Below are 14620 nucleotides of genomic sequence, written 5' to 3'. Positions count from 1 at the left end.
ACAAGGGTACCCAAAATCAAAATTTATGTAAAAAAAAAAAAATCTATGATGGACAAAATATCAAAATTTTAAATAGGGACAATCTCAGGATAACTGATTTTCCTTTGGTCTCAGCACAACTCTGTTATGAACTCCGATTCAGATTCATCTCCCTCTAATACCCTGTGACACACAGGCTCTAGTCTCAGCTAATAGCACCTTGGAGGTAGCACTACCCCATGTCTCCCTAAACCCTGCAAAGTGAGGTCCAGCCCGGCACAGCCCCATAGGGATACTTTCATGGCATCCTGTAAGAATGACTGATGCGCTCCTTCCTTTTAACTCTCTCGCTGTCTTCCCAGGGAGACAATGACTTCATACTGCTGCATATCAGAGATTCTGTGGACAATCAAGATTAAAATCACAATCTCATTTCTGTAAGAGTTCTGGGAGGGCACACATTTCCAGCAAGCTGCCCCATGCCATTCTGGACCCTGACTTGCATTGACTTGATTAAACTGAAGCAGCAGACTGAAGCCTACGCAGGGGACACATTCAAAGATTTTCTGAGGCTGTCTTCTCCCTGTGCCAGAATATTCCTATCCCTTTCCTCCTTTCACTCCCATCAGGTCATCTGGGGAATGCCCTGCTTACTGCTTTTGGGAAGGGGTAGCACAGCATAGAAGGAGGATGACCACAAACGTAAATGTTGATTTTCAAAGCCAAAGATCAAAGTTCCTCCTTTTATTCCTGAGAACTCAGGAGAAATAAAATACCAGAGTAGGGACAACTGTGAGGTGACTCAAAGCAAGTAAGGGACCTCATAGAGATCCTCTGAGCCCCAAGGTGGTGCAAAAAAGTGGTAGCGGACCTTAGAATGTCCTGAGGCTAGCAAGGGAGGGTGGCATGTTTTCCACGTTGCTCTAGGTATAAGAGATCTCAGAATTGGACAAGTTGAATTATTTGAAAAGATAGAGAGAGCCACATCTCTCATACAGCCAAGTTAGCGGCCCCCTGTGATGGTTAATACTGAGTGTCAACTTGATCAGATTGAAGGATGCAAAGTATTGATTTTGGATGTGTCTGCGAGGGTGTTGCCAAAGGAGATTAACATTTAAATCAGTGGGCTGGGAAAGGCAGACCCACCCTTAGTCTGGGTGGGCACCATCTAATCAGCTGCCAGCACAGCCAGAATATAAAGTAGGCAGAAAAATGTGAAAAGGCTAGACTGGCCTAGCCTCCCAGCCTACATCTTTCTCCCATGCTGGATGCTTCCTGCCCTCAAACATCAGACTTCAAGTTCTTCAGCTTTGGGACTCGGACAGGCTTCCTTTCTCCTCAGCTTGTAGATGACCTATTGTGGGATCTTATTATCTGGGATCCCAGATCAAAGTAAGGGAGTTTAATACTCCTTAATAAACTCGTGTTTAGATAGATAGATAGATAGATAGATAGATAGATAGATAGATAGATATAGATAGATAGATAGATCTGTAGATATACAGATATATAGATATCTATGTAGATATACAGATATATAGATATAGATATCTAATTAGTTCTGCCCGTCTAGAGAACCCTGACTAATATACCCACACTCTGTTTCTTCCTCGGGTGCTCTCCCTTAAGAACCTTGTCTACATAGCACAGTGCGACATAGGAGTCCAGGATTATCTGGTCAAAGTGTATGAGGCAGTCTGGATGTGGACAAAGCCCTACAAGGCCCATTGGGAGTGCTGAGGCCCTATCAAGCCTTGTCTCACATCTAGGCCAATGCGCCTTCACTATTCTCCTACAGAGGCAACATTCATAAATCTGAAGATGTAACCTTTTTTTCAGAAACTATAGTTACTTAGATAATCTGATCTGCTCCCTCTATTGCTCCAGTATAGCTCATGCCCTGTGATTTATAAGGACTTCAATGTTCTTCTTTCATATTTAAAAACCCTTATGCAAATCATGCCAGCAGCATAGCCAATGAAAGTTTTTTGCATTAATGCTTCATATTATTCACATACAAAAATTCCATTTAAATCTCATTAAGCTTGGGACATAAATCCAAACAAACTAGAAAATGCCCTGTTAAGGTAGAAAAGTGATATATGTCTTCCAATCCCCTGACAGAACAATGAGGAATGAAAAAAATGTTAAGGTACTACCCATTTGGGACAGTGTACCAATGGACACATATGTTACTTTTCTGCCTTTAACTATTCACAGCCTTCCTGCTTTTATCTCAATAGCATTTAAATGAAGTATTTGTCAGCAACTATTTCTGGTAATGTGACGTATGTGATTCAGGGAGGCTGTGAGCCGAGTTTCTGGAAACATAGCAGTATCCTGGGAAAATCATAAAAGGTCTGTCTGCTAACGGCATTTTTTTGATTTCCCTCTAGGCATTTCTTGGGGTACGCGATATAATTTATCTGTCATGTACTATTAACAATATACTTTTCAGGGACTTAAAGATTAGTGGGGCCCCTGGGCTGCACTGAACGTCCTTCACATTGGCATGCCTCATCTCTAATCCAGCTTTTCCTTTAAAACAATTATAATATCAGAGGGTTACACGAGCTTTACAACAGCACCCTACACTCCTTATGACCATTGCTAATTGCCAATGAGTCGAAATTTTAATTCTATAATGTGTTTAGCTTAGCAATTTGGTGAGCTGGGGAGAAGCAGCTTTGGCCTTTGGCAACTGCAAATCTGAGTTTATCTCCCCTCTCAATGTGAACACGCACAAGTTCAGGCGGTACTCTGAGTGACAGCATTACAATATCATAATCATTTACGGAGCGTCTGCAAAGAAAGAAATGAATTTGGGGAAAGCATTCAGTAGCTGCAGGACTCCCTCAGAAGGCTTAATAAAAGTATCTTAAAAAGTATGAAAGCCCTTGCTGTTTCAAAGTAAAATGAAGTAGCTAGCCTATGTGGACAGCCCTCCAGCCACTCTCATTGAGCCTTCAGGGACTCCACCAGAAAAGGAGACATGTTTTTCTCCAGGCTCCAGAGGCTCAGGTCTGTTGTCTGTGGCTGTCAGGAGTAAAATGCATGCACGGGACCCCATCTCCATTCATTCTAGAGAAAGACAATGAAAGAGACACAGGGAGAGAAAGGGAGAGAATGACTAGAAAGGCTGTTTGGTCAAAGACACAAGTCTCACACACCCATTGCCTGAAAGGCATTTACTCTCTCTCACCTAATCTCAACTCAAGCAAGGCTTCCCCAGGCACCCTTCCATACTCTCCCCGCCACAACTGAGGTGGAGTCCTCCTGGGGCACATCGCTGGAGCAGTGTGCAATGTCGCTTCACCGCACTTCTCAGTTTGTCATTATGAAGCAGGAGCAGTGAGGTGGGTAGGAACATGACGTCTGCAGCCACCCTGCTAGGGTTTGGATCTCTACTCTGCCATGTGCTGCCTGATCCTGGGCAAGGAACTTACCCTTTGGCACCACACTTCCTGCATCAGTAAAATGTGAGTTATGCATAGAAGATACATTGTTACAAATGCCTAGCCCATAGGATTCAGTAAGTGTTACATGTTATCATTATGATTTTATATATACAATTATCCCTCTTTCCCAGTAGACTAAGAGCCAGTGAAGTTAGGGACTCTGTTTTGCTCACCTGGAACCTAGCACAGGGCTTGGCCGAATCGATATTGATGGATATATAGATACCGGTGATCTGAAAGCATTCTTGTAATTATTAAGCAAGCATAATTTCAGAGGTATCCACATGATGTTTTTTTCATTTAAAAAATGTTATTGAGATATAATTGATATAAAAACTGCACATATTTAAAACGTACAATTTGATAAACTTTGACATATGTATACATCCACAAAATCATCACCACACTAAGAGAGTGAACCCTTTATAATCCCTTCTTCTAGCACCCCCACCCCACCCCAGGCGACCACTGATTAGCTTCCTATCACAATGGATTAGTTCCTATTATCTAGAATTTTATATAAGTGGACTCGTGCAGTACATAATCATTTTTGTCTGGCTTCTTTCATTCAGGCTATTTATTTTGAGCTTCATTCATTCAACGAGGTGCAGCAATATTTTCTTTCTTTCTACCTCGAGTGGCATTATGTTGTATGGATATACTATAGTTTGTTTATTTGTTTATCTGTTGATAGACGTTTGTGCTGTTTCTAGGATTTGGCTATTATTTAACAAGACTGCTAAGAACATTCATGGACGTGCCTTTGTATGGATATAAGTTTTCTTTTCTCTTGGGTAAATACTTAGTAGTGGAATGATTGGACCATATAACAGATCCAAGTTTAATTTTTAAAAAAACTACCACACTGCTTTCCAAAGTGATTGTAACAGCTTACATTCCACCTAGCAGTATAGGAGATCTCCAGTTCCTCCACATCTTTGGTAATACTAGATGTAGTCAGTCCATTTAATTTTTCATTCTAACAGGTATGAAGCAGTATCTCACTGTGGCTTTTCTTTGCATTTCTCTAGTGACTAATTGATGTTGAACATCTTTTCCATGTGCTTGTCATCTATATATCTTGTTTGAAAAATTGTTCCTATCTTCAGCCAATTGTTTAAATGAGTTGTTTATTTTCTTACTGTCAAGTTTTGAGAATTCTTTATGTAGTATGCTTAGAGGTTCTTTATCAGGTATGTGTTTTGCAAATATTTGCTCCCAGTCTGTGGATTCTCTTTTCATACTCTTACATAAGAGACAATTTTTTTTTATTTTGATGAAGTTTAGTTTATGAATCAATTTTTAATGGATCAAGCTTTTAGTGATATATCAAAGAAATCTTTGACTAACTCAAGATCACAAAGATTTCCACCTGTTTTCCTCCAGAAGTGTTATAGTTTTGGGTTCTACATATATATATATATATATATATATATATAAAATTTTGAAGAGTTTCCATTGGTAGAATATGTCTTAAAGTTCACTAATCTTGCTGATATGGTTCATTTGTGTCCCCACCCAAATCTCATCTTGAATTGTAGCTCCCACAATTCCCACATGTTGTGGGAGGGATCTGGTGGGAGGTGATTGAATTATGGGGGCGGATCTTTCCTGTGGTGTTCTCAGGATAGTGAATGAGTCTCCTGAGATCTGATGGTTTTTAAAACGGGAGTTTCCCTGCACAAGCTTTCTCTTTGCCTGCTGCCATCCATGTAAGATGTGACTTGCTCCTCCTTGCCTTCCACCATGATTGTGAGGCCTCCCCAGTCATGTGAAACTGTAAGGCCACTAAACCTCTTTTTCTTCCCAGTCTCAGGTATGTCTTTATCAGAAGCATGAAAATGGACTAATACACTTGGTTTCCCATTTTCTCTACCATGTTGAACTATGTTTGTATAATGTGAGGGTAAATTAACATGAGTTTCAGGAATAAAAGGGATGAAAAATTTGACTTCCCTTGGATTTGTGTTTAAGATCCTATCACAGAACATGGAATCTTAGAAAGTGAGCCTCAAGCCTGTAATCCCAGCACTTTGGGAGGCCGAGACGGGCGGATCACGAGGTCAGGAGATCGAGACCATCCTGGCTGACACGGTGAAACCCCATCTCTACTAAAAAATACAAAAACTTAGCCGGGCAAGGTGGCGGGCGCCTGTAGTCCCAGCTACTCGGGAGGCTGAGGCAGGAGAATGGCATAAACCCGGGAGGTGGAGCTTGCAGTGAGCTGAGATCCGGCCACTGCACTCCAGCCTGGGCAACAGAGCGAGACTCCGTCTCAAAAAAAAAAAAAAAAAAAAGAAAGTGAGCCAATGCAGGAAAAGTAATGGAAAGTTCTAGAGTAAGCCTTATTCAAAAGACTTAGCCAACAAACAGATCAGAATAGATGGAAAGAGAAAGAAGAGTTAAGAGGCTTTCAGGAGAAAGGAGAGTGAAAAGGGGGAGGGAGAGTACAAACAGATACTTAGATGTGTTTGATTATTTCAAAGATTTTACAAAGCAATTAACAAGTATTGATCTCAAAAAAGTTTAAAGACATACATAAAAATAAGCAAATAAAAATTGTACAATTATTAACTTTACGAAAAACAAAACGCTGTACAAGAAAGGAAATATAATAATACATGACATGGATTGACAATAAAAATAATTTACCTACTCATGATAACACAAAAACTGTCAGATAATTAACTGAAAATATAATATAATTCAATTGAATGAATGAATTAGTCAAGGGAAGAGTTCTAGACAAGCTAAATCCTCAACTACCATTAAAGAAATGTAAGAGATATTGACCCAAACTAGATACTCAACACTATAAGCACATTTTTTAGAAATATGGAGGTCACTATCTGAAGTTAACAGCTAGAAAAATTTAAAGTGATTGCTTCTGGGCATAGAAGGGTAGGGAGCGGGTGTCCAGTGGGAGGACTAAACCCAGGGGCTCCACGTAGAGGGGAGAAATGAATAGATGGAAAGTGGTGTTGTTGTTGTTGTTGAATTATGAACATATATTACTTTGTTTTCAAAAATTGATTTTTAAAAATGCAAGAAGTTACTCTTTAAAGTCTTATTAATGAGTCTCATAAATAGAGCCTTTGACTAAAGAAAATCATCAGGACAATACGGCTACCCTAGGAGAGGGCACTTAAGTAGTGTCTGCTGTCTTCTCTGTGTTATGAGAACATCTCTCACATTCCATTTCCTCTCTTAGCCCCTTTTCACTTCTCTTCCCATCTTTGCAATCTTCTCCACCCTAAGAGTCCCTGAAAGGTCACTCTACTCTAAAATTGGAATAAATCATTGCTTTCAAAGGGAAAGAATTAAATGCAAAAGGGAAGGGAGTGGCGGTTCCAGATTCTACTCAAAATCCAACCACAGTTTATCCTAAATGGTGTCAGCCAGCAATAGGCTTTGTGCTGCTGCTGACAAATGCGGTTCTCTTAGGACTACTGGATGATAGTGACAGTGATGTTGCTGTGGTCTTCTCTGGCCATTCTGTCAGAGGAAGGGGTGTTGTTGGTAAAAACAGCCCAGCTCAGACAATGCAGCAGCTGCCTCGACTAAGAATAGAATCCGTGTTTGATTTGAATTAGCCATTTGAAACAAGAGCAAAACAGCTCTGAAAGTAGTACCATCTGTTTTCCTTTAAGGCTGGGTCATAAATAACAAGATGAAAATATATTTCCTGTTCTGCATTTGTGACCTGAACTGCCTTCCACTGTGTTGTCACTGACCACTTCTGCTGTAAACGCACATGACATTAACTAGGCAGCTGTTGGCTGTGAGGTGTGTAGACTTTGTTGTTGCTTTGTTTTGTTTCCTAATCTCTATACTTATCAGGAGCTCCTTTATTTCACCTCTCACATGTTAAGCAAAAAAAAAAAAAAAGAAAACAAAAAAAAAATAAAGAAGTTATTCTTTGTATATTTTTTTAAAAACAACTCACACTCCAAATAGCAAAGTGATCAAACAGTGTAAAACTCTGGCTGACAATTTCTTCGTGGTAGAAGGATATCTTCCAAGTCAAGGTCAAAATGAATTAAGAGGTAAGGGAGAAGACAGGGAGATTATCCAGCATCTATTATTCACCAGGCTAGACTTGCTAATCCCCATAATATAAGAATGGAGAGAAGAGAGAAGCATCAAGAACAGAGAGAAGATTCCATAAAAGCACAATTGTTTCTCCCATGGAGATCAGCACTCTGTCCTTGAGTCCTTCCAAGCTGGGCTCTCCAGCAGCTGTAAACTGTGATTGACCAGCACTTTCCTTAGTTATCTTTTTAACTGTCATTCACACGGAAACAACTCTGGTTTTGTTTCCTCGATAACTCAAAAAAGAAAGGCTATGAAGCCTGGTAGGCCATCCCCCTTTTATGCTCAGCTTGGCCAGTTGCCAATATAGTCTACGAGGCATTTCAGATGACAGACATGCAAACATGAAACGCACCATAAAGGGCTGTGGTCTGTGTGGGTTTTAGATCAGCCAACCATGAGGAAAGCTGCACGTAACAGTGAATGTCTCCAGGTTATAATAACATGTTCTTTAAAGAAACAGTGTGGAGGGTAAGGGGAGGGAGAGCATTAGGACAAATATCTAATGTATGCGGGGCTTAAAACCTAGATGATGGGTTGACAGGTGCAGCAAACCACCATGGCACATATATAGTTATGTAACAAACCTGAACACTCTGCACATGTATCCCAGAATGCAAAATAAAGTTTAAAAAATAAATAAAATAAAATAAAAAGAAATGATGTGGAGCCAAAGACAGACTTAGAGAAACAGAAGTGTTATAAGGCATATCCAGGCGTTAAGAAAGACGTTGCCTTGGAGACCTGGTACAAATTCCAGGTCCCTAGGATGATGCTGGACACTTGACAACATGGAGCCCAAGCACAGCAGGGACCACACCGTCATCGGCTGAGAGATCATAATAGAGAAACAAGGTTGGGGAGGACCTGGTAACACCACACTTGGACAAACACAAAAGACTACTGATGAGTTTTCCTGCCTGCAGGCTCTGCCTACCCAGACCACTCTGGACCATGTTGACAGATTAATCTGTCTTTTAAAAAATGCTATCAAGACAACAACTACAAAAACACCCAACCACCTCCACTCATTTCCTGTTTCTTCAAAATCATCCTTTCCTCCCAGTTTGTCCCCAGACCACCCCTTTAGCTGGTCTCCCATGGCTCACTACACTTCTGCCTTTGCTCCTTCCAAAGCCTCTGCTTATAATATACAGCTCTTGCCCCATTTCCATTGACTACATGAGGCCTCCCACTCATCCTTCAAGGCAGGATCTTACCTTTTCCCAAAGTTTGCTCCACCACTCCAGGCATGGGAGCTCCATGGAAGAGCAAAAAGATCAAATATGCTTCCAAATCACCACATATGGAGTCTTCCTTTTGGAGAGTTATTATGTAATTGTCATAAAAGGCTCTGAGAAGTCACACAGTGAAGAAACCTTTTGAATCTTTCCAGCCTGTGGTAGCTAAACATATTTGACCCCAGGACCGTGTTAATCATAACAAGCTAGGGGCTTTTTTTTTTTTTTTTTAAGAAACCACTCAGGAAAGCACTGACTGAAACCCATCTCTTTCAGGAAATCACTCCTGAACAGTCCATCCCATCACTCTAGTCCTGCTGAACTCAAGACACAGTGACTGTTTGCACTTCTGTTTCAATACGTGAAATGTCTGGCCATCTTCTTATATATGTATGTCAAAGTGATAGTAATAGGAATCATGATAAATACCATTTAATAAGAACTAGTTACTTTCCAGGAATGAAACCTAGAAGTTATTAAACCAATGGTTATTCTTTACTACAAGGTCATAGTAATTTCTCTATGCTGAATTTTCCTTTGTGTTGAGTAAGGGAGTAGGATACTAAGAGCCACGTGTCCTTCCTATTCACCTTTTGTCTGGTTTGGTTTCATTTCAATGTAAAAACTAAATCTTATATCATTGGTAAAAGAAAAAGTACAAAGTTATATGCAATGGTTACTTTTTAAGATAAAAGAAAAATGAGAATTAAGTAAAGGACTTCAAAGTTAATTTACCAAAATCCAACTACATCCTTGACATGTGCTGACCCCAATAAGGCATTAATTACAAAAGGATTAACACTTTTCTCCATCGTAACAATGTAGTCCTCTGTCAATGGAAGGTGATAACAATATTTGCATTCATCCATTAGCATAGGATTCATAGATTATGAGAAAGGTCTTAACACTCTTCCTAAATGAAGTTAAGCATCCAGTGAAGGGACAGAGCTACTTTCATAGTCTAAGAAAATGAAACATTTTCAAACACTCAGCAACATCTTGCTCCCTGCTCTGCCCAAAGCTGCTAGGGGTGCTGGGAATGTGCTGACTGGCAGCATTTATCCTGTTTGCATGTAACTGGCTACACTGCATCAGCAACTCATTCTGATGATACTGTACAAGACACTATTTTCTGCATTATACACTCAGCCTTCCCTTTTTCTGCTGCCCACTCAGATGACTGTCAAATTTCAGATTGGATGCAATGGCTCAGTGAGAGATAGAAATAAACACTATTTCTTCCCTGAATGATTCAACATGTTGCAAGCATGTTGGACTGGAGAATACCATTAGCATGGTAAATTTTAGTTATAAACATTTAGAGTTATTTTTTTCTTAACTAAATTCCAACACCAACTCTACTACTGTCTATGCCTTGAAATAGGATTTTGTACTTTTTGTGGAATGACATGACTCTTTAAAAAATGTAGTAAATATAAGGATACTTGGGCTAGGGAAAGAAAAAAGGATTTATGAATAGTATACACACCCTCAGGGGAATTTTTCTCTTTCAAGTTTGTCCTCTCCTCTAGGTCAAGTCAGTAACACTGCCAATGTCTTTAGAGGCATAAGAAAGCCTTTCACATGCTTATAACCTTGAAAGATGAATAGAAGAATATCTAAGAACTTCCCTTAAAGGTTCATTTTTTTCCTCCATGAAAAGGATATTTGGTTGAAAATAAAAGAGTTGATAAAAGTGCCAAATTCTACCACGTTCCTGCCACTGTTTAAACTAGTTACTTTATCCTACACACACGTCCTGAGGTTTGAGCTCCTAGGTAACATGAAGGGACATGGTGGCATCATTTGATAGGCTTGGTGTGGTAGGCAGAGGACTCAGCTGACTCCCATAATCTTTGTCTCTTTGCGTCCCTTTTGCCCATGATTATGTTCTATTGCATGGCAAAAGAGATTGTGTAAATGTAATTAAGGTCACTAATCAGTTGGCCTTGAATTAATCAAAAGAAAGAGTATCTGAGAGAGCCTCAGCTAAACATATGAGACCTTTACAAGCAGAGAGTTTTCACCAGCTGGTGGCAGAAGAGGAAGGCAGAGATTCAGAGTTACATGGGATTCAACATGAATGAACTCCTCTGTTGCAGAGATGGGAGAACCATGTAGTAAGGACTTGAGTGTGTGCACTAGGAGCTGAGAGTGTCCCTTGGCCAACAGCAAGCAATAAAATAAAGACTTTAATCCTACAACCAAAAGGATCTAAATTCTGACAACAATCTGGATGAACTTAGAAGGGAATTTTTTCCAGAATCTCCAGGTTAATCCCAAACCCCTTGATTTTGATCCTGTGAGACCCTAAACACGGGACCCAGTTGTGTCTACCCAGATTTTTGATCTACAGAACTATGAAATGATAAATGGGTATTGTTCTCAGCTATTAAATTCGTGGTATTTTGTTCCACAGCAATAGAAAATGAATCCACTTGATATTAATTGAGAACTGGTCTCCAAACTTTTTCCACTATTCTCCTGCTCAAAGTCTCCTTTTCAACCAAATCATATTTATTGGCTCCTAAATATATCTTTTGCTTTCTCTTATTCAGTATTTACGCACATTATTTCACCATCCTGGAAGGCCCATTTTCTGTTTAATCAACACCTTTGAGACCAACTCAGATGTCATGAATGAAAGGATCCTAATACAGCCTGTAGCTCTCTCTCCAAAATCGAGTACTCTTCACCTGTATAAGCTGTTGTCAATTAATCAAGTCCCACTTTATGGTACCTTTTCTATGTGGTCTGTATCCTTATTTTACTACTACCTAGTTTTTGTTAATTAGATAGTGAGGATCTTGAAAGCAAGGGCTCCTAATTTTTATGCCTCACTCTACCCTTTATATACCTTGCACATCACAGGCACCAAATAAATATTTGTTCATTTGTTTTGTTCTAAAGTATCTCTCTTCAATGTTAATGAGATTAAATGACACAAAAAGTCCAAAGAAAACCTTATTAGCCAAGCAGTAGGAATCTCAGCAGTGACCTGCCCCACATTCTGTGTGGCCTTTAACTATCGTGAACCCTAAACACACTTAAACTGTCAAAATTAAAAATGTAACTGCAAAAACAAGATAATCACAGAAAATAATTTTTGCCAATTGATTTGTGCGACTTTCAATGACATTGTAAGCACCCAACTATTCCCTGAGCTGCCAATTTGCATAGAAAGGGATGTTTTCCACAGACTATATTTACAAGGAATATACCATTCGCATGAATGTGCAGGAAAGGAAAACCACCAGAGAAAATACAAAGAGTTTTGAATGAAATGCTGCTGACAATTAAGAATAATCAACAGAACAGGCTTGAAGAAGCAAGGGCTGGAAGTTACTTGCAGTGCTGCAAACCAGGTAGATTTGGTATAATCCCTTGAAATACAAATGGGGCTTAAAATCCCAGCGTAGACATTTACTGAACTAAATGAACCTATTTTAAAGTTTCGGGGAAAAGCAACAAGAATATAATTTGGAAAAATGATGAAAGTCAACTTCGTCACAGCCCAGTGCCTCCCTTTGATGTTACCATCCAACCCCATAGCAACATGTTCCACAGCCGTCTGAAAATTAAACCTGAGCGTTAAAAATGTCACTATTTTTCTTTGTTTCTCAAAGGAAAAATGTAAAATAAAAATCAATTTTACATGCATTGTACGTGCTCTCTAATATATAGAGAATCATAGAACCTGAGTGCTGGCTGAGACTCTGGCAAGGTATTTTGTTTATTCTTCTACATTAGGCAGGCCCACACTTAATCCTTCCTTGATAGGAAAATCTCTATCATTTTTAAAGACTTTCAGAGAAGGAGATTTCTTAGACTCTCTCGAACCTACTAAGGTAGTTAATAACTTTTCTTATTATCTAGCCTAAATCCTTCATACTATGCTTAAGACTCATTTCGTCTTCTCTGCGTTCACTAGAGGTAGGAGAAAAATTTATCACTCTCTTTCATATAAGAAATACTCGTATACTGATAATAATTATGGCATCAGCTCTGCAATCTCCTAATGAAATATTCCACAGCTATTGTGGTTTTCTGCTAAACTTTCTGCAATTTCTCCTGCCCTCCTTTATCTATAAACCTCAAAATGGTTGCCAACCTCTGTTAAGGATTTAATTACCTGATACTGAAGTCTTTGATAGTTCTTGTATGTTACACCTTGGGCATCCATCCAGGGCCATATCTCAGGAATATAGGAGGAAATAAATCATCCAAGGCTTTCCTCACTGCTGCAAATAATTTTATGAAGATAATTTAGTTGAAATGAGTATTGAGGGCAGCTATGAAATGTGAAAATAAGTCATAGAAAGGTTGCCTATATAGAAAAAAACCCTGAAAGTAAATATATCACAATGTTGATAGCAGACGTCCCTGGATGATGGTGGAGCTATGGGCATGTGTGGTTTTCCCTTCTTTATACTTTTCTATATTTTCCAAACTTCTTGTTATGTGTATGTATTAATTTTCAATGAGAAGAGAGCATGTGTGTGTGGCAGGGATGGGGTGTATTGAATGAAAGGGGTAAGGAGGAACTGCCTGAGAGAGTTATAAGGAAGGGAAGTGGTAGATGATCAACTGAAAATTGCCCCAGTTTTAGCACTAAAAGTCTTGCATCTCAGGAAAGTGCTCAGACCAAAGCCAATCTGGATGGTAGATCACCCCAGAAGTAAACAGGCTAAGGGACATCATAGATGCTGCCCATGGCAAACTAGGAATGGGAGTAGCACCCAAGTCATTACTTTTCCCACCAGCATGCAATTTGGAAAGATAATGGAAGTCAGCGTCATCACTCACCTTTTCCCCATGTGAAGTTGACTTTCATTATCTTTCCACCTCCCTCCCATATAGGCAGCGCCTCTTTATTCCTCACAATCCACTCCCTCCCTGCCACACACACATACTGTCTACTCATTAAAAATGAACACCTACACATAACAAGAGGCTTAGAAGATGTAGAAAAATACAAAGGAGGAAAGACCACACCACGCACACAGTTGCACCATCATTCATGGGCTGCTAAGGACCCTCAAGTTTTGGTGACCTGAATGCATGAAAAGCTAGAAAAGACTGTGTGTTCCAACCATTTTCTCTTTTTCATCAACAGAACCACTTGCAGGTTCAGTCAAAGTCATAAGAAATAAGATCATTGTCTACTGGATCAGCACAGAAGATTCTAGGCTTGTTTTGCTTTTTATTTATGTCGCTTTTTCCTATTCAGGTCACAAGAACTCAGAAACACCAGGACCACAGTTTGAGAGCCAACTTCAAGGCACCACTTGAGGTCGGCGTGTTGACTCTAGTAGCTGACATTGGTTTCTACCCATGGAGCCAGCTCTGTGAAAAACTGCAGCAGGTACACAGTGCTGACTCGTCACCGGCCTCCACTCAGAACCAGCCTTCCCTCTACCAGGAACCTGGTGACTATCCTTGTTGTGGGGAGGAAATTGGTTTCTAAAAGTGTTCTGTGGTAACAGTGGATCCTTAGGAGACAGTATAATAACATTTGAGAGCAAGGTTTCAGGTGAGGCACACAAAGCTCAGGCAAATCTACTGGCAAATTCACTCGCTCACCTCTCAGCCTCCATTTACCTTTCTGAAACAGCAGTAATAACCATACCTACCTCACAGGTGATACAGTTTCCTCTAATATCCCTGGAACAGGCAGAATACATAGAGCACATAATAAGCATGTGTGTGTACACGTGTATAAAATATGCATATACACACACACACCAGCAAGAAGACAGCCGTAGCAGCAGTCTTCTAGAATACTTCATCATTTCTTAAACGCTTATCAAATGCTCGCTGGAGGGCAGACTGGGCCAAATATAAATATAA

At 39.8% G+C, this 14620-nt stretch overlaps 1 long non-coding RNA gene across 2 annotated transcripts in view; it reads right to left on the bottom strand.

The window, feature by feature from the left end:
• Positions 1-14456, bottom strand: part of LOC103883928 — a 133831-nt gene extending 119375 nt beyond the window's left edge. For both annotated transcript variants that reach the window (XR_002521693.2, XR_002521695.2), the window contains exon 1: positions 8750-14456. This is a non-coding gene — a long non-coding RNA (uncharacterized LOC103883928). The remainder of the gene's footprint in view (positions 1-8749) is intronic.
• Positions 14457-14620: the final 164 nt, after the last annotated feature.

The sequence above is a fragment of the Papio anubis genome, chromosome 6 (assembly GCF_008728515.1).
Source record: "Papio anubis isolate 15944 chromosome 6, Panubis1.0, whole genome shotgun sequence".
Taxonomy (NCBI): domain Eukaryota; kingdom Metazoa; phylum Chordata; class Mammalia; order Primates; family Cercopithecidae; genus Papio; species Papio anubis.
The sequence above is the reverse complement of the archived record's forward strand: the minus strand, read 5'-3'. Positions and strand labels throughout refer to the sequence as shown.